The sequence below is a fragment of the Cnephaeus nilssonii genome (assembly GCF_951640355.1).
Source record: "Cnephaeus nilssonii genome assembly, chromosome: 2".
Lineage (NCBI taxonomy): Eukaryota > Metazoa > Chordata > Mammalia > Chiroptera > Vespertilionidae > Cnephaeus > Cnephaeus nilssonii.
Window position 1 is genome coordinate 14,906,525 of NC_137073.1, and position 18,861 is coordinate 14,925,385.

The following is an 18,861-nucleotide window of genomic DNA, read 5'->3' on the forward strand; positions in this document are numbered from 1 at the left end:
AGATATGGTCCTTTATGTCTGGCTTCTTTCACATAGAATAATATTTTCAAGGTTCAACCATGCTGTAGCATGTGCCAGTCCTTCATTCCTTTTTGTGGCTGAATAATATTCCATTGTGTAGATATATCACAACTTGTTTATCTGCTCATCAGTTGATGGACATTGGGCTTGTTTTTACATTTTGCCTATTGTGAATAATGCTGCTATGAACATGCATGTGCAAGTTTTTGTGTGAACATGTTTTCAAATCTCTTGGGTATACACTCAAGAGAGGACTTGCTGGGTAATGTTGTAATTCTGTGTTTAGCTTTTTGAAAAACCACCAAACTGTTTTCCATAGTAGCTACATCATTTTACATTTTACCAGTGATGTATGAGGATTCCAATTTGTCCACATCCTCTCCAACACCTTTAAAATTTTTTTAAATTATCGTAAAATATACATATACTATAAAGTTTCCCATTTTACCATTTTTTAATTTTTAAAAATATATTTTTATTTATTTCAGAGAGGAGGAAAGAGGGAGAGAGAAATAGAAACATCAATGATGAGAGAGAATCATTGATGGGCTGCCTCCTGCATGCCCCACACTGGGGATGGAGTCCAAAACCCAGGCATGTGCCCTGACTGGGAATTGAACCATGTCCTCCTGGTTCATGGATTGACGCTCTGAGCCATGCTGGCTGGCCCATTTTTACCATTCTTAAGTGCACAACTCAGTAGTATTAAGTACATTCACATTGTTGTGCAAACATCACCACCATCCATCTCCAGAACCTTTTTTTCTTTTTCAATCAATATTTCTTTTTTTAAAATTGTTTTTGTCAGTATTAGGGATGTCTCTCATTTCCCCCTTTTAGAACCCTCCACCCAATCCCAGCCCCACCCCAGGCCTTCCACACACTATTATCTGTGTCCATGTCTGGAATTTTTTTCATCTTGTAAAATTGAAACCCTGTATCCATGAAACACTAACTCCCTATTTCTCCAGCTCCTGGCAACTGCCATTCCACTTTCTGTCTATGTGAATTTGACTACTTTAGCTACATCATATGAAATGTTATAATTCCTTTCTCATTTCCTTTTGTGTATATCCTATAACTATTTTCTTTGTGGTTTCCATGGGGATTGTATATAATTAACATCCTAAAGTTATAACATTCTAATTTGAATTTATACCAGCTTAATTTCAATAACATACAAAACCTGCTTCTATACAGCCCCATGCCTACCCTTTCAATTATTGATGTCACAATACGTCTTTATGTATTGGGTTTCCAGAAACATAGACTAATAATTTTTTACACATTAGTTTCTTAAATTATGTAGAAAACAAAAAGTGGAGTTACAAACCAAAGTTATAATGATACAACTTTTATAGTTGTCCATGTATTTACCTTTATCAGAAATCTTTACTATTTTGATCTATATGTCCTGATATGGTCAATGTTCATTATATATATATTAGAGGCCCGGTGCATGAGATTCGTACACTGGAGTGGGGGAGGTCCCTCAGCCCCGCCTGCACCCTCTCACAGTCTGAGACTCCTTGGGGGATGTCTGCCTGCTGGCTTAGGCACGATCGGGCCTAAGCCGGCAGGCAGACATCCCTCTCACAGTCTGGGGCTCTCGCAGTCCAGAACTCCTTGCTCCTTACCGCCCACCTGCAGCAGAGGCGGAGAGGCTCCCACCACTGCTGCTGCGCTTGCCAGCAGTGAGCCCGGCTTCTGGTTGAGTGGCGCTCCCCCTGTGGGAATGCACTGACCACCAGGGGACAGCTTCCATGTTGAGTGTCTGCCCCCTGGTGGTCAGTGCGTGTCATAGTGACCAGTCATTCCGCCGTTCGGTCAATTTGCATATTAGGCTTTTATTATATAAAATTTTTTTCTTGTTATATCAGCTCTAATTTTTTAAATATATTTTTATTGATTTCAGAGAGGAAGCAAGAGGGAGAGAGAGATAGAAACATCAATGATGAGAGGGAATCATTGATCATCTACCTCCTGTGTGTCCCCTACTGAGGATCAAGCCCACAACCCGGGCATGTGCCCTTGACTAGAACTGAACCTGGGACCCTTCGGTTCATAGGCCAACACTATCCAGTGAGCCATACTGGCTAGGGCCTTTATATATATATGTGTGTGTGTGTTGTTTTTTTTAAATATTTTTATTTATTTTGGAGAGAGAGGAAGGGAGAGGGAGAGAGAAACATTGATCAGCTGCCTCCTGCATGCTCCCTACTGGGAATCGAACCAGCAACCTTTCAGTGTACAGGTTGATGTCCAACCAACTGAGCCACAGTGGCCGGGGCTGTATATTATTAAACGAAGCAAGCAAGTTGGTGAAGACAATGAATAGTATTGTCCCACTTGTTGTTTTTTTTAATTTATCTAAAAAGTATGGAAGGTTTATACACAAAACTGTACCAATAGTTTTGGGGAATGAGCAAGTTCCTTTACTTTCTACTTCATACATCTCTTTTTTTCCCGTGAGTATGTATTTATTGTATAATTTTTAAATACATATATTTAAGCCCTAGCCGGTTTGGCTCAATGGATAGAGCATTGGCCTGCAGACTGAAGGGTCCCATGTTCGATTCTGGTCAAGGGCACATGCCCTGGTTGTGGGCTCGGTCCCCAGTGGGGGGGGTGCAGGAGGCAGCCAATCAATGATTCTCTCACATCATTGATGTATCCATCTCTCCCTCTCTGAAATCAATAAAAATATATTAAATATATATATATTTAAAAGAAAAATATTAAAGCGGGTCAGATTTAAAAAAGGAAAATAGAGGCTCCTGAGTGTTTTTACATGTGTGGCCAGTTGAAGTTGCAGGGTGATGAATGACTGATAGAAGAACCAAACATTTTTTTTTTTTTCATTTCAAAGAACTGTCATAGACATGGAGAAGTCTTTTACTTTACTGCATTATTTTATAAGACATTAGTTACAGCCAGGAAAACAAAATATTATTCATGTTTGCCATCTGCTAGGATGATGTAATAGCACTGATAACAAGTATGCTTCTTTTAAATGATAGGTACCTACTATGTAAAAATGTACCTACTGTATGTAAAAGGTGAGTAAAAGCTTGGAAAAATCACCCAAGTTGGATAAGATCTGTTCATGCTATTTTAGTGAGGGGTATACAACTCAAAAGGAAGGGAGTCTCTAGGGATGGGGAAGTATCTGACAGCACTTGCCATCTCGGGACCGGTGTACATCATCCTGCTTTTCCTCACTGACACCAGTGTCTTCTGGCAACTGAAAGCCAGATTTTCTGGCTTCTACTGGAAGCGAAATTGGTGAGTGGGTCAGAGTGTAATTCATTAAAGACATGGCTTCATAGCGTCCTCCCTGTGGTCTGTAATGGCCTCGACTATCCACATCCGAGGGAGCCTAGAGACCATTTAATCCACCCTCAGGGCAGCGAGGTGATAGCCTCTATCTGTGACAACTGGGAACCTGGTGGAAGGAGGAGGAAGAGGGCTGGCTTGGCCCCTGTGACCCTGGTCAGCTGAGTAGAAACAAGACCCTGTGCTTCCTGAAACCTGTCACCTTTCTGGAACACCTGTTCCCAGGGGCCAGGTAGGAAAAAGGTCTGTTCTGTCAGCTCCTGGTCTGCATCTCTTCCAGAGGCAAAGCCTCCCCTCCCCCAAGGAAACTCGGCAGAAAATGGGATTTGTGATACCTCGACATCCCCGAACCTCAAGTCTTAACGATTTTCCTCAAAAGCCAGCGCCACGTTACATTTCCATGTCCACCACATCGTGGTCATGTCAATGTGTGTTCAGTCTTGAATATTTGTAGTTGCCATTGAGAAAGGTGTGTTTATGAGAACCAAGATCAGCCGGGGCCCCTTCAGGGCCTTCCCAGGGAAAACCCGGTTCCTCTGGTTCTCTCGATCCTACCTCCTAACCTCGAAAAAGCAGTTATACCCTCCATCCTTGTCTCAGGAAAGCAGGTAGTGTTACAAAGCATAGCGTCGGTGCCTGGAAATCAAGATGTGGAAGAGGAGGCGAAAAGAATCGAGACTAATTTGGAAAAGTTGTGTGAGGAAAATCACTGGTTCTTAAAGAAGTAATGAAGGTAAAGTCAGATGCAGCTTAAAAAGCAAAGAGCAGTGCTGAAACCGATCATTGTCTCACTAATAGAAAGATGTGGACAGAAAACCTGGAAGGCTGGTCAACAACCTTAATTGCTCTAATCACTCACTGTTTAGTTGAAACATTGTTAGCGAAGCAGCCTCCACCTGTTTGTCTTATGTAAATTTCTGTTATTGGAGTTTCCTGCCTAAGGGCTATGGGTGTATCCCATCCTACCTAATAATCCTCCTACCTAATAATAGACAAATATGCAAATTGACCATACCTTCGCTATGCCCATGATTGGCCAGGAGGCGCGGGAGGGTGGGACTCGGGGTGGCCGGGGTAGCTGATTGGGCCGGCGGGACGCTGAGCTGCGTTGCCAGCAGCAGCACGAGCTCAGCGTCTGCGCCATGGTTGTGCTGCAGCACAGAAGGGGCCTCTGGGGCAGCGAGCTGACATCCCGCCGCGCAGACCATCAAAAGCGGGGGAGCTGGGTGCCTGTCCGCTCAGGCAGCAGGCCTTTCAGAAGCCGCCGCCATGCCGGAGGCTTCTGAAAGGCCTGGTGCACCAGCGATCGAAAGGAAAGCGTGGGAGCTGGGTGCCTGTCCACTCAGGCACCAGGCCTTTCAGAAGCCTCCGCCACGCCTGGTGCACCAGCGGACAGGCACCCAGCTCCCCGTGATCGAAAGCGAAAGCGTGTAGGGGACCCTACACGTGCATGATTCAATCATGCACTGGGCCTCTAGTAGTCTCAATAAAAGGGATAGCAAGGCCAGAGCGGTGTGTAGTTCTCCCACTAGAGGTGGGCTCCCGCCTGGCCCCCAATATTCCCAAATACTTTTCTAGTCTTTTTCCATTTGTGTGCGGCCTTCTCCAGAACCCAAACCGTGAACCTGAACCCTGAACCACGTGGGACGTAAAAGGGGTTCCCACAGAGCAGTACTCATGTGGGCCTTTGCTTAAGGACACAGCCTCAGAGTGCTGCAGGCTCGGCCTGCTGGCTGGGAAATTCGGTAAAAGACTCAAGTGGGTTTCAGTGGAGACAGACTCAGAGGGAGATTCATCTGTGCACCCAAAGACAGAGGTTAGTGCCTCAGCCCTCTTATCTCTTTTGGGGTCCCCTGTAAGCCAGGAGGGCCTGGGATGAGAGGGGCACCAGAGCCATGAACCCCAAGGAGCAAGGGAGCCTTGGAAGTTGGGCACGACTGTATCAGTCGCTCCTGGATCCTGAAGACAGCTTGTGGAGGAGGGAAGGTGGGGGAAAGGTTCGGAAAGCTCACAGCAGCCTGGTTAGTCTCCCTGAAAGCCCTGGCCAGAACCTTGTTGAGAGACCTTCAAGCATCCAGGAACTTTGTGACATTTTCCTTAAGTCTGTTAGTCGTAGTCTTTGTTTCTCTATAATTACCAGTGGCTAAAACAAAACAAAAAAGTTTAGGCAACATCAAAGGAGTTTTGTTTGATTCAAGGACAGAAGGAAAGAGGCCTGTCCCAGAACCATGTGTGAGGAGCTCAGGTGGCTTTGGACTGCTGACCTCAGGCCGCCTCAGTGTGATCTTCTGTCTTGGGGATCTCAGGTCTATGACCGGGGAAGAGCCTGTCACCTCTGGGGAGGACTTTGTCAAGGGCCTCAGCATCAGCTCTCACTTGGGGAAGCTAGCTTGTTGAGCTGGGACGAGGGAGGCACCACGCTGGGGATGGGGTGGCTGTGTTGAGAAGAGGGGCGCACTGAAATGCACAGGGCTGGGGGAAATTCCACGTGTCAGGTTTATCTGTGACTCCCATCCTAGACCTCATCTCGGAGTCCAGATCATGTATTTGACCTGCTTACTCAACTTTGCCTCTTGAATGTCTGTCTCACAGGCACTTGAAACTCAATGGACCCCCAAAGCCATCGGCTGTCCACACACGCCCAACCTCCCTCTCTCCTCCCCCCATACTTCCTGGGGGAGTGAGTGGCAAACTTCTATGGCTACGCAGGATGTCGAGTGAGCAGCGGCAGTTCATGGGTGCTCCCTCCCTGTAGCCTGGAGTCTGCTCTCCTGAGCCCCTTCCCACTGCACTCACCTTGGTTGAGGCTATTCCTGATTTTCAGTCCTGCCTTCTTTGCTTTTCTGCAGCATTTCATAATGTGGGCCCTTCCCTCTGTCCAACTCCAGCCTTCCTTGATTTATTCTATGGTGTCCCCTGTCCTCTGCCTCGTCTCTGTCACTAACACTTCTTTTCAGGCTCCTGTGGTGGATCTTCATCTAGCCCATTAAATTTTGTTGCGCCTCAGGATTGAAACATCATCCCTCTGTCCTTCTCATTCTATACACACTGTCCCCACCTGATCTCATTCATTTCTCTGAATCCCATTATCTTCTGTTTATTGATGTCTCCTAAGTAGCCACATCCCCAGTCCTGTGCTTCAGACGTGCATATATACATGCCTATTAGGCAGCCTCACTCAGACATCTTCTAGTTATTTTTTAAATTTTAATATTTTTATTTTTTAAATATATTTTTATTGATTTCAGAGAGGAAGGGAGAAGGACAGAGAGTTAGAAATATCAATGATGAGAGAGAATCATTGATTGGCTGCCTCCTGCATGCCCCACACTGAGGATCAAGCCCCCAACTCAGGCATGTGCCCTGACCAGCAATCGAACTGGAACCTCCTGGTTCATAGGTCAATGCTCAACCACTGAGCCACAATAGCAGGGCTAATGGAATGTTTTTTAAAAGAATGAAGTACAGATAATGCTACATACAACATGGACCTCAAAAACATTAAGTGAAAGAAGCAAGTCACAAAGGCCACATATTATGTGATTCTGTTTATGTGAAATGTCCAGAATAGGCAATCTATACAGACAGTTAGTAGATTAGTGGTTGCCAGGGTCTGGGGCATTGGAGGAAATGAGGAGTGGCTGCTAATGGCTACAGGGTTTCTTTTTTTGGGGGTGATGAAATGTCCTAAAATTGATTGTGATGATGGATCCACCACTCTGAATATGCTAAAAACATTCATCAGTGGGTGAATGTGGTGAATGTGTGAACTGTCTGTTATGTGAATTATGGATCAATAAAGCTGTTACAAATAGAAAGGAACGAACAAACAATGGAATGAAACAAAAAATATGGGTCAAGGCCACATGGTCCTGGGCAGATCCTCAGTCTAGCCTAATTGTCATCAGCCATCCATCCACATACATTTACTGAAGCTCACATAGAAGAAAGTATGAACTTATTCCATAAACTTGGGTGAAAGGCAATGTGACATTTCTTTGTATTATTTAAAATCAAATGACATCTGCTGCAAGGCCCTCATCCTGCCCAGCTAGCAAGAAATCAGATTTCAGTTTTCCTGGAACTTACCTGCACGTTACCTCTTGGCATTTTGTAAAGGTTCATAGTTGGAAATACGGAATTTAAATCATGTTAAACCTGCTCCTGTTTCTCTATCTCCTCCTAGAAGTCGCACTTGAATTAATGTCATTAGAAAACCCTAACAAACCTGTGTCCTTGCTCTCTCTCTTTGTGAGCCTTCTGCTCACCACCCTTTATCTGTACAAGTATTTTTAAGCATTCTTTCACATCTTCTAAAATACAGTTCTATCAGTATCTGCTGTTATTCTAAAAATCAGCAGTGACTTCTGAGAGTCCTCATGCATTTCTGTCTGAGTCACTCACTGCCTCAGAATTATTTAGCTCGTCTGCGAAGCTGTCATTGGTCCATGGTGCCACTGTGTGCGAACAGGGCTCCTTGGCCATCCCAGATGAGCCTCCGTGGCAACAGGTTTACGCCAAACTCAGCTGTGTAAGAAAAGCCACATTTCTTTATTTTCTTTAAATCAAATTATATTCTCAAGACTTCTATCCCAAAATTCGCCCTCACTGGTTTGGCTTAATGGATAGAGCATCGGCCTGCAGACTGAGAGGTCCCAGGTTCGATTCTGGTCAAGGGCATGTACCTTGGTTGCGGGCATATCCCCAGTAGGGGGTGTGCAGGAGGCAGCTGGTCGATCTTTCTCTCTCATCGATGTTTCTAACTCTATCCTTCTCCCTTCCTCTCTGTAAAAAATCAATAAAATATATTTTTTAAAAATGACTTCTATCCCAAAATTGGTTCAAGAAATAGAAAACCTGTCTATATAGACCAAAACCAGAGATAAAATTAAAATAATGGCCAAAGGCCCTGGCCGGATGGCTCAGTAGGTTGTAGCATTGTCCTACACACCAAAAAGGTTGCAGGTTCAATTCCTAGTTGGGGGAGGCAATCAATCAATGTTTTTCTCTCTCTTTCTCTATGCTCCGCCCCCCCTCCACACCGCCTTTTCTTTCCTCTCTTTCTAAAATCAATTTTTAAAAAACCAGTGAGGATTTTAAAAATAATAATAATTTAAAATAAAATAATGGTCCAAGACCTACCCCTTCTTTAAAAAGTCTAGCCTAAGCCGAAACCGGTTTGGCTCAGTGGATAGAGCGTCAGCCTGCGGACTGAAAGGTCCCGGGTTTAATTCCGGTCAAGGGCATGTACCTTGGTTGCGGGCACATCCCCAGTAGGGGGTGTGCAGGAGGCGGCTGATTGATGTTTCTCTCTCATCGATGTTTCTAGCTCTCTATCCCTTTCCCTTCCTCTCTGTAAAAAATCAATAAAATATATTAAAAAAAAAAAAAAAAAAAGTCTAGCCTGAGCCCTAGCTGGTTTGGCTCAGTGGATAGAGTGTTGGCCTGCGGACTGAAGGATCCCAGATTCGATTCTGGTCGAGGGCACATGACCAGGTTGCAGGCTCGATCCCTGGTGTGGGGCATGCAGGAGGCAGCCGATCAATGATTCTCTCTCATCACTGATGTTTCTATCTCTCTCTCTCCCTCTCTGAAATCAATAAAAAACTATATTTAAAAAAAATCTAAGCTGAAAGGGATTAATGGGCAAGTCTACCAACAACCACTAAACAGATCATTTCCTTCTTGAAGGAACCTTTAGAATCATGGGAGAGAAGATGGGGTTCTACCAACTCATAAATGATGATAAAACCAGATAAGGATACAAAATGAACCATAGGCCCTGGCCGGTTTTGCTCAGTGGATAGAGCGTTGGCCTGCAGACTGAAGCGTCCCGGGTTCAATTCTGGTCAAGGGCACATCCCTCAGTTGTAGGCTCGATCTGCGGCTCTGGTTGGGGCACGTACTGGAGGCAACCAATCGATGTATCTCTCTCACATCAATGTCTTTTCTGTCTGTCTCTCCCCCTCCCTTCCACTCTCTCTAAAAATCGATGGGAAAATATCCCTGGGTGAGGATTAACAAAACAAAAAACAAAATAAATGAACCATTGGCCAGTTTCATATAGAAACATAAATATCCTAAATAAATATTAACAATACAAATTTAGTAATATATTGAAAGAATATAAATTATGATCAAGTCAGGCTTATCCCTGAAATGTAAATAAAGTACAATAGTAGAAAAATCCTGCCTGGCCTGTGTGGCTCAATGGTTGAGCATCGACTCATGAACTAAGAGATCAATGGATGTTTCTATCTCTCTATCCCTCTCCCTTCCTCTCTCTCTAAAAATCAATAAAAACATATTTTTAAAAATAGTAGAAAAACCCAACAATATCAATCACGACCTTAATAGATGAAAGGAGAAAAATATTTCTCAATAGATGCTGAAAAGACATTTAAAAAAAACACAATACCCACTCATGATTTTAAAAAAAATTAGCAAACTATAAATAGAAGAAATATTGGGTTAAAATCACTTGATAAAGGCAATCTACCAGAAATTTTTGTATTTAATAGTGAAATATTTGAAGCATCTTCATTCAAGTCATCTTTTTTCTCAGCAGTCTCCCCACCCCACCCAGAACTCAGAACTATCCAGCTGGTTAAAGTGAGAAGATGGGGAAAGAAAATTTAGTTATCTTTCAAGAATGGTATTCTATTTTCATCAGCTACTCCAGAGGAATGTTTGAACACAGGCACAAACCAGGGTGGTTCGCTGCAAGTTCATAATGGCAAAAAAACTGGAAATAACTCAAATGTGCCTGAATTGTTTATAAACAGCTAAGTAGTATAGAAGCCTTCCCTGGATGACTAAGTAGCAGTTAAACGGAGTCAGAGTAGGTCTGTGTTTATTGACCGAGGAAGATCTTTAAGACGTAATGTTGAGCTAGAAAAGCAAGTTACAGACTGGAAGGTACGGGATGATACTGTCTGGCAACAATAACACAAAACAGTCCTCTGCAGGGAGCACACCAGGCCTGGGGCAGGGGCCAACAGGGGAGTCCAGTAGCCTTTGTATAAATATTTGACAAAAAAAATCTATTCATGTCTAACAAAAAATACTTTTAAAGGGGGAAAAATAAAGTGTATATTGACTGGACACTTGAAAAGTGACAAGAAGCCGAAACCGGTTTGGCTCAGTGGATAGAGCGTTGGCCTGCGGACTGAAAGGTCCCAGGTTCGATTCCGGTCAAGGGCATGTACATTGGTTGCGGGCACATCCCTGGTAGGGGGTGTGCAGAAGGCAGCTGGTCGATGTTTCTCTCTCATCGATGTTTCTAGCTCTCTATCCCTTTCCTTTCCTCTCTGTAAAAAATCAATAAAATATATTTTTTTAAAAAAAGTGACAAGAAGTAGGCGCTGAGGTTTCACGCCAGGTGGGCAGGAGGAAGGGTGCCCAGTAAGTGCTCCAGCCCCATGTGCACCTGAGTACAGACACCAACAGTGAGCACTGCATCCCAGGCTCCCTGACATCACTGTTGTCCCACTAACCCCCGAGGCACATGTCTGCTCACGTGGTAAATGTGGGTATGCAGAGGGCAGAGGCAGGAGCCTGGGCTGGGGCAAGGCCAGGGCAGGTGTCCAGTTGGCAGCTTTCCATCTGATGTGCCTTCCCCTTGTGACCTCAGGCATGAAAGTGGGTTGGCTACTGCCCCCAGTTTGATGTCCTGCTGGACCACGTGACAGGCCGGGAGACGCTGGTGATGTACCGAGGGCTCTGGGGCATCCCCGAGCGCACACCAGTGCCTGGGTAGACCCAATTATTGACGACTTACTCACGAACACAAACTCAGACCAGCTGGTGAGGACCTACAGGTAAGATTTGGAGCTCCCTCGGCCCTACCACCTCCAATAATAAGATTTGTTCTGGCTCTTCTCACCGCTGGGGTATAGGGCAAGGCCCAGGAGCCCTCGGCTTGGGGTAGCTGTGCAGTCCACGTCACTTTGTGGATTTGCAGGGAGGTGGCCTTCCTGTACGAATGGATCAGTGACCTTCACCGCCCTGAGGCACTGCTTCCTCTGGGCCGGGGCCGTAATGTGGCTGAGGTCAGTAGCAGCACTACAGATGTTATCGTCCAGACAGGATGAGGACAGACCATTCTTCCTGCCTCTAAACAAAGTTCTGATTTTGCTTGCAGTTCTGGTAGGCTTGCATTTCAAGCACACATTACCTTATCCCCCTGTGTCTGAGGCATCTGAGCTGTTGCTATTCTGGTGAAAAGCCTAGAGGTATTCCTCAATTTTCTGTTGCCACTGACATGAACTCAACTCCCATTAGCTTAAACAAAGTCAGGCCACACATCTCCGGAGTCCCAGAACCCCCCTAGAGCTGTGCACAGCAACCCCTGAGCATTTGCAGCAGCACCCCACTCTCTGGATTGGGAAGTCAGAGACGCCCACGGGTCAGGGATGTTGTCTTTGGTTCTTCCCCCTCTCTCTCTTGGCTTCAGTTTCAAGCAGGTTTTTGTGTTTCCTGGTGTCTTTTAAAGATTAAATTCTTTAACTTTGCAAAATCTAGAACAGCGCCTAGCATGTTGTAAGTGCTATGTGTTCATTTTTAGAAATTCAATAAAATGGCCCTCTGGCCCTGGAGCAGGAGGAGGAGAGGAAGCACACAGGAGGAGGCCCAGTGCCTGGAGGCGGACCCCTTGGCTGCACTGTGGCCAAGGAGGAGCTGAAGAGGCAGGCGGTGGGTCAGATAAGAAGCCAGGATCAACCCTCCTACAAAGGCGTGTCTGTGGTTCCCTGTCTTTGGACTCGTAAGAATTGGAGGCAAAGAAATGAGGACTTGGAGAAGTCTGGAGCCAGCTTGCTCCCTGCAGGCTCAAGATCAACCATCCCACATAGAAAAAAAAAAGAAAAGAAAAGAAAAAAAAAAAGAAGCCAGGAGCAGCTGGCTGCTTAGACCACCACCAAGATCCCCCTCCTGGAAGAGACACTTAGACTAAGTAGGAGGAGGTGGAGGAGAGGCAGCGCAGGGCCAAAGAAGCCCAGGAGGACCTGGTGAAGATCAAGGAGGAGTTGCACCTGGTTGATGACAACCCTCCCGCCGCCCCCCACCCCCCACCCCCACACACACACACTTCAGTGTAGGAGTTGGTGGGCTGTCAGGTCCAAGAGAATCTGTAGGAGGAGGGCACGAAGTGCATGGGCTGCAGTGCTGAGCTGTCCGGTGAGGGCATCCTGGATGACTGCAAGGAGAAGCAGATCACGAGGCCAAGGAGGAGGAATGCGTGGAGGAGTGTGTGCAGCAGCAGCTTATGACCATGGCCAGTGAACTGTCCCGGGACAGAGACAAGAACAAGAGGACCCACAGCATCATCCACAATGAGAACATGAGGCAAGGCTGGGACAAGTAAACACCAAGCTGTGAATTATGAGATCAAGGCCATGTGAAGGCCAGGGCTGGGGAGGGCGGAGCCTCTGGCTTGGGTTCTCGGACGGTCACAGGCAAATTCTAAAATTTGTATTTCTCTTAAAATAGACCCCCTCCTCATACTCCAGTTCCTTTAAAAAGAGAATAGTTATGTCAGTGGGAATATTCTGGTCTGGGACCAGTGGAAGTGTCCCTGGTTTATTTTTCCCATTTGTATCATAATGCCAAACAGACCTGATGATGGTGACGATGATGATGATGATGATGATGATGATGATGATGATGACTGAATCACTTTCTCTCTTATGCTTGGAACAGGGCTGACTGAACTAAGCAAAGATACCTGTAAGTTCAAATAACAAACTCCATGCTGGACTGTGTGTTATGACATTCAATATAATTAGAGAAAACCACATTATGGCTTCTGTTATGTGCCATACTTTTTTTCTGTATTTGAAAATAGCTCAAATTGATTGATTGGTACTTGATTTCTATGAAGGATGCATCTTTGTGTATTTGTGTTTTTTGAGGGATGAAAATTATTTTGAAAACCGTATCTAAAGCACTCTTTTACACAGACTTGCACAGTGATTCCTCCCAGAGTTGACAAAATCCTGTGATCATTCAGGATAAACACACAGAAGGACAATCCACTCTTAGATAAACTTTTCTTGTGGGTTTTTTTTTAACAGTTAGAGGGCTACATTGTTGGACTTATGCACAGAATTAATAATCAGCTATAGAATATAGTATTTATATATAAGCCATAATATGGGTTTGTAACACTGGTTTTAAAAAGGGAAAGTTTTGTTTTGTATATTTTACTACCTTTTACATAGTAATAATTACACATTTAAGATAAATAAATAAACTGGCCCTTTGCCCTTATCCCCAGCACCCATTGAGATCATCAAAGAAGGCTCATTGACCATGTACTTACCTGTACTGACCCGTGTCAGGGGAATTGTTTATATTCAGTGTGGACAGCCAAGTTACAATGCCTCCTGAGGGAGAGTGGGGGGCCATGTTACTAAAAGCCCCACCAGGGGTTGTGAGCACTTTCTGGACAGAGAAGAAAAAGGGGGGAGGGTTGGACTACTGGAGGTTGACAACTGCCATTCACCCAAACCTTCCTCCTCTCTGCTCCTAGCAGTGGCAGCAAGCAGAAGCTGAGTATTGGCATTGCCCTGCTGGGAGAGACCATGATCATCTTTCTGGATGAGCCATCCATTGGCATGGACCCTGTGGCCCAGTGCCTGCTCTGGCGCACTGTGGCGAGGGTCCATAAGGCCCGCAAGGCCATCGTCATCACCTCCCATAGGCAGAGCTCAGGGCTCTGTGGGTCGATGGATGAGCTGGGATGGGGGCCATGGGAGGAAGAGGCTGGGAGGGACTGGGTAGGGAGAGACCTGACATCAGATGGAACAGAATCTGTGAGGAGAATCCCCAGGCTCTAGCATGTGGGCCACACTCTGAGCATGGGAATCAGGAACAGCCTGATCTGGGTGTTGACATCCAGCGTTTGACACAGAGGGTAGATGTCAGCATACCCATCCCTCCCCCACGGAGTGCTCATAAGGTGAGAGTGCTCTAGGGGCAGCTGAAAGAAGGATGTCAGGTCCCCACCCCCTCTCCCCAGCATGGAGGACTGTGAGGCCTTGTGCACCCAGCTGGCATCAAGTGCCTGGGCAGCCCGCAGCACCTCAAGAGCAAGTTTGGCAGTGGCTACTCCCTGTGGGCCAAAGTCAGGAGCAACAGGCAGCAGGAGGCGCTTCAAGGCATTTGTGGACCTGACCTTTGCAGGTGTGTGACACTACACAGACGGCATCTGTGCCTCACCCCTGCCAAGTCCCGCATTCCTGGTCCCCTAGGCTGAAGACTGAAATTCTGTGGGCCCAGGCCACCCTCCTGTGGCCCTCCAGCCCAGCCCTCATGGGGACACGGTCTCTCCTTTGTGCAGGCAGTGTCCTGGAAGATGAGCACCAAGGGATGGCCTGTTATCACCTGCCTGGCAATGATCTCAGCTGGGTGAAGGTGAGCATATACCTGGGCATTGGAGGGAGCGCAGCTCTGATGTCACCCGCCTTCTGGTGTTTTCTCTTTCGGGTGGAAACCGCGTTCAGTGCTGCTGCAGTTCCTCTCTGATGTCTCCATGGCAACGTTCCTATGGATTTCATAGAACATTAGATGTCTGCGCTGGAAGGGACCTTGGAGATCAGCTCCTCCTCATTTCACAGAGAGGGTAGCAGGCCCAGAAAATGCCACATACCCAGCATCACACAGCAAGCCAGGGGCTAGCCGGGACCTCTGCTTCCTGGCACCATTCCCAACCAGGGACCCTTTCCCTGAGATTGCAGACAGCTGAATTCTGTAGGACTGACTTGCTGGGAGTGCTCTGGGGGCAGCTGAAAGGATGGGCCTTTTGGGGGCCTTATCACAACTCCAAGGATCCTCCCTCTTTCCACCCTCTGCTGTCTCCTCTCCCCTCCCCTGTGCCTACCATCCACAGTAGGTATTTGGCACTCTGGAGCAAGCCAAGAAGTACATGCTAGATGACTACTCAGTCAGCCAGGTCTCCCTGGAGGGCATCTTCCTGTGCTTCACCTGCCCTGGGCTCCCCACCCAAGGGGAAAACCAGGGCAAGCAGAGCCAGCAGGCCCCTCATCACCACCACCTCCCTCCCCACTTCCCTCACAGTCTGTCCTGCTGTAATAAAAATTCCCGCCCTGGTAGGTGTGGCTCAGTTGGTTGTCGTCCAAAAGGTCGTCTCTTCTATTCCAGGTCAGGGTACATACCCAGGTTGCGGTTTGATCCCTGGTCAGGGTGCAGACGAGAGGCAACCAATTGATGTTTCTATCTCACATCAATGTTTTGTGGTGTGTGTGTGTGTTTGTCTCTCTCTCTCTTTTTCCCTTTCCCTTCCTCTCAAAAAAAAAAAAAAATCAATAAAAACATTAAAAAAAAACTAACAAACTTCCCAGTGCCAGGTTAGCCCAGGTGTGCATAGCCTGCCTAGGTTGCAAGGGTTGCACAGGCAGCTGGTGGTCCCAGTGAGCTCAGCTCGGGCGGAAGGCTATGGTGGCTCTCTGCCAGACTGAGGCCATTTGCCTTGAAGGCCTAGTGGAGAATCCAGGTGTATGTCAATGGAAAACCATCCCCTGAGTCCCAGCCGGTGGCCTGCAGCCTCACTGAGACCTGTCTGTGGAAGCAGCCTCAGAGAAACACCTGCCGTGTCCTCTCAAGGGGCAGCAGCTGAGGGTGACCATGGCTGTAAAGACGTCATAGTTCTGAAGGCAGGAGAAGAGACAGATTGATGAGTGTGCAGCCTAAGTCACCAATTTTCAGCATGTACATATCTGGATTTGCTTTCTGCCCCAGCTGCTGCAAATGTTAGGGTAGGCCTACCTGTGACCCCACACCAACCCCTGAAGTGGTCGTGATCATTATACCACTGCCCAGATGAGTGAGCTGAGATTTAGACTTCAGTAACTTTCCATGGTCAGCAGGTATAGAGCCAACATTTGACTCAGGCAGAGAGAGGTTCTCAAAGTGGCATTCCTGACCACAGCATTAGCAGCATCCAGAAACTTGTTAGAAATGCAGGCTCAAGGGCCCCGTCCCAGACCTGTTGGGTCAGAAATTTTGGGATGAGGCCCAGCAATCTGCATTAAAATGAGCCCCATGTTAACAAGTGTTTCTGATGCAGCTCAGGTGTGAGAACCACTGAACGCAAGGCCTGTGTGCTCCAGCCCACTGCCCTGTCTAGCCTGAGTGTGGACGGATGTGTCTTTGCACCTCTGTCATGAGGATGCTCCATCAAGCAACCTTTCTCTCTCCAGTAGGGTCACTCTGGCCCCCTCTAAAAAGCCCCCTCAGCAGGTTGTTCGCTCCCTCCCTTCTCAGCCTTCTCTGGGAAAGTGCTATCTCCTGTCCTTGCCCCACACATCCTACCTCCCATCACTACTTACCCAAAATTACAGCATGATCACACTCCTTGCTATCACACCCACTGGTTTCTGCCTTATTTTTCCATGTAACTTCTCTAGGGCATTTCACAATGTCCCCTGCAGCCTTCTGATGAAAACCCTTCCTGTGGCCTCTCTCCACTTCCTCTGGTTCTCTGCGTCCTCTGAAGACTCCTCTTTCTTTCTCTCTGCATCGTGGGATCTGTGAGTTCCCAGTCTACTTCAGTTTCCTTACTCTGCCCTCTACACCCTGCCACCCTTGAATTCCTTTCTCATCCATCCCCAGTCCTTCAATTGCCATCTTATTCCAAGCAGGAACTTCCCTGAGCTCCTCACAGTTTGACATTCCCAATGAGTTCTCTCACCCTCCTGAAGCCCAATGGGAAATGTGCTCTTCTCACACCTTTCTGGAACTGTCTCTCGCCCCACCGGGTCCTAGGGGCTCTTACTGCTAGGGCAGCGGGTGGGGGCTAGGGAAGGTATGGCTACAGCATAGCCAAGAAGAGGACACCTGTTTCCTGAAAAATAAGAAAACTTTACTTCTGAATGAAGGAGAGCGATAAGGTCATAAAGAACAAGACAGAGGACATCTGAGGAACTTTGAGTGAACAGGGATGATGTTTTGGACTCAGTGACTTAGTATTACAGGGGAGTTAGAGCGGTGAATGACAACTGACTCCATCATCGGTGGGTCCAGTTTATTAGTGCCTTGCTGGTGCTTCCAAAATCTAACACTGAAAGAACTACCTCTGCCTGGGGAAAACCGGTAACAAAGTAACAATGCAGGGGAGGAGGGCGACAAAGTAACAAATTGGGAAAGGGTAACAGTGGAAAAAAAGGTATGAGGAAGAATGAGAAATCTGGGGCATCTGGGGAGCAGGCCCCAAGCATGTTCAGCTCTATCCATTCTACTTCCCGTGCATATCACCCCACCCTCTCCGCCACCACCAAATTCCAGGGCCTCAGCCCCTTGTCATTTTGGGACCACTGAGACTTTCAAATCCTTTGTTGTGATCATCCATCTCCTCACTTCTCCATCTCCTGCTCCAGACTGGCATGCAGCCGGGACACCATAAGGTTCAGGGAGCATGAGGAATGGGGGAACAGAGGGGACCGGACAGCTAATTGAGGCTGTGGGAGGAGGGGTCTGAGCCATGACTCAGATTCCTTCGCTTCTCCAGGCCAGGAGATTGCATTTCTTTCCTTGTTCGAATGTCTCATGGAAGAGGTGGAATGTGAGTTGATTCGTGAAAGCAGGCCATGTAGGCACTGCCGGATAACCTCCGAATGAACAGAATGCCCAGCAGTGGCTGGCAATAGCAAGTAAAGCAAGCAACTGTGCACTTCCCTGTTAGGAAGGGCTCCCAGGGTGGCAGTAGGCGATACTGGAGACAGAGTTGGGGAGATACCTGGTCAAAGTGAGAGGGTTAGTGCTTGTCCTGGGACAGGTACAGACTAAGGGTCCAGGGTGAGCCTTGTTACTGGGGAAGAAGGGGCCAAACGTGCTTGCTGAGTGGATGATTTCGAGCCCAGAACTCCAATTCCACTTTCTGCCATTACAATCTATGCAATTCGTGGCTTGGTCCCCAACGTGAGGTCTCCCCGCCTGACGCACGGACGGGAAATAGGCGTACGGCCTAGGGGTAGGTGAGGGTCGGAGGTCAGGGGCCACCTGGACGCAATGTCCGGGTGCTGGCTCTTCTGCGTCCACACAGGTAGACAACCCCGTCCGGGGCCCAGCTGCGCCGCAAGACCCCGCGCCCGCAGGGTCCACAGACCTTCACTGACAACCTACTGCGCACTGTGGGTTCCGGTGGCCGGGAACTCTGATGCCCAGTCAGCAGCGAGGGCCAAGCACCGATCAGCCCGGAACCACGCGGGCCAACTCGGACTGAAGAAGCCCCAGCCCGCCGAGTCCGAACCGCGCTCCTCCCAGACCCCCGCCAGGACGAGGGAGCCGGAGGCTTCACGGGCTCCGCCAATCAACGGCCGGCGTTCGAATTCGCGTCCTGGCGCGGCCAATCGAGGGCGCCCGGAGCCGGCGAGCGGGGCGTGGCCGAGGGCGGAGCCCTGTAGACCTGCGGCGCGCGCCCCCCCAGACGGGCCAATGGAAGCGCTGGGTGCGTTTGAAAACTAGAGCGGGCGGCGGGGCGGGTCT

At 47.6% G+C, this 18,861-nt stretch overlaps 1 pseudogene across 1 annotated transcript in view; it reads left to right on the forward strand.

The window, feature by feature from the left end:
- The window catches only part of LOC307110305 (ATP-binding cassette sub-family A member 17-like), a 36,459-nt pseudogene extending 17,680 nt beyond the window's left edge, over positions 1-18,779 (forward strand). The window contains exons 6-13 of the transcript in view: positions 11,021-11,112; positions 11,501-11,505; positions 12,561-12,702; positions 13,889-14,059; positions 14,378-14,545; positions 14,703-14,772; positions 15,251-15,377; positions 18,640-18,779. The product of the transcript in view is annotated as an ATP-binding cassette sub-family A member 17-like (transcript). The remainder of the gene's footprint in view (positions 1-11,020; positions 11,113-11,500; positions 11,506-12,560; positions 12,703-13,888; positions 14,060-14,377; positions 14,546-14,702; positions 14,773-15,250; positions 15,378-18,639) is intronic.
- Positions 18,780-18,861: the final 82 nt, after the last annotated feature.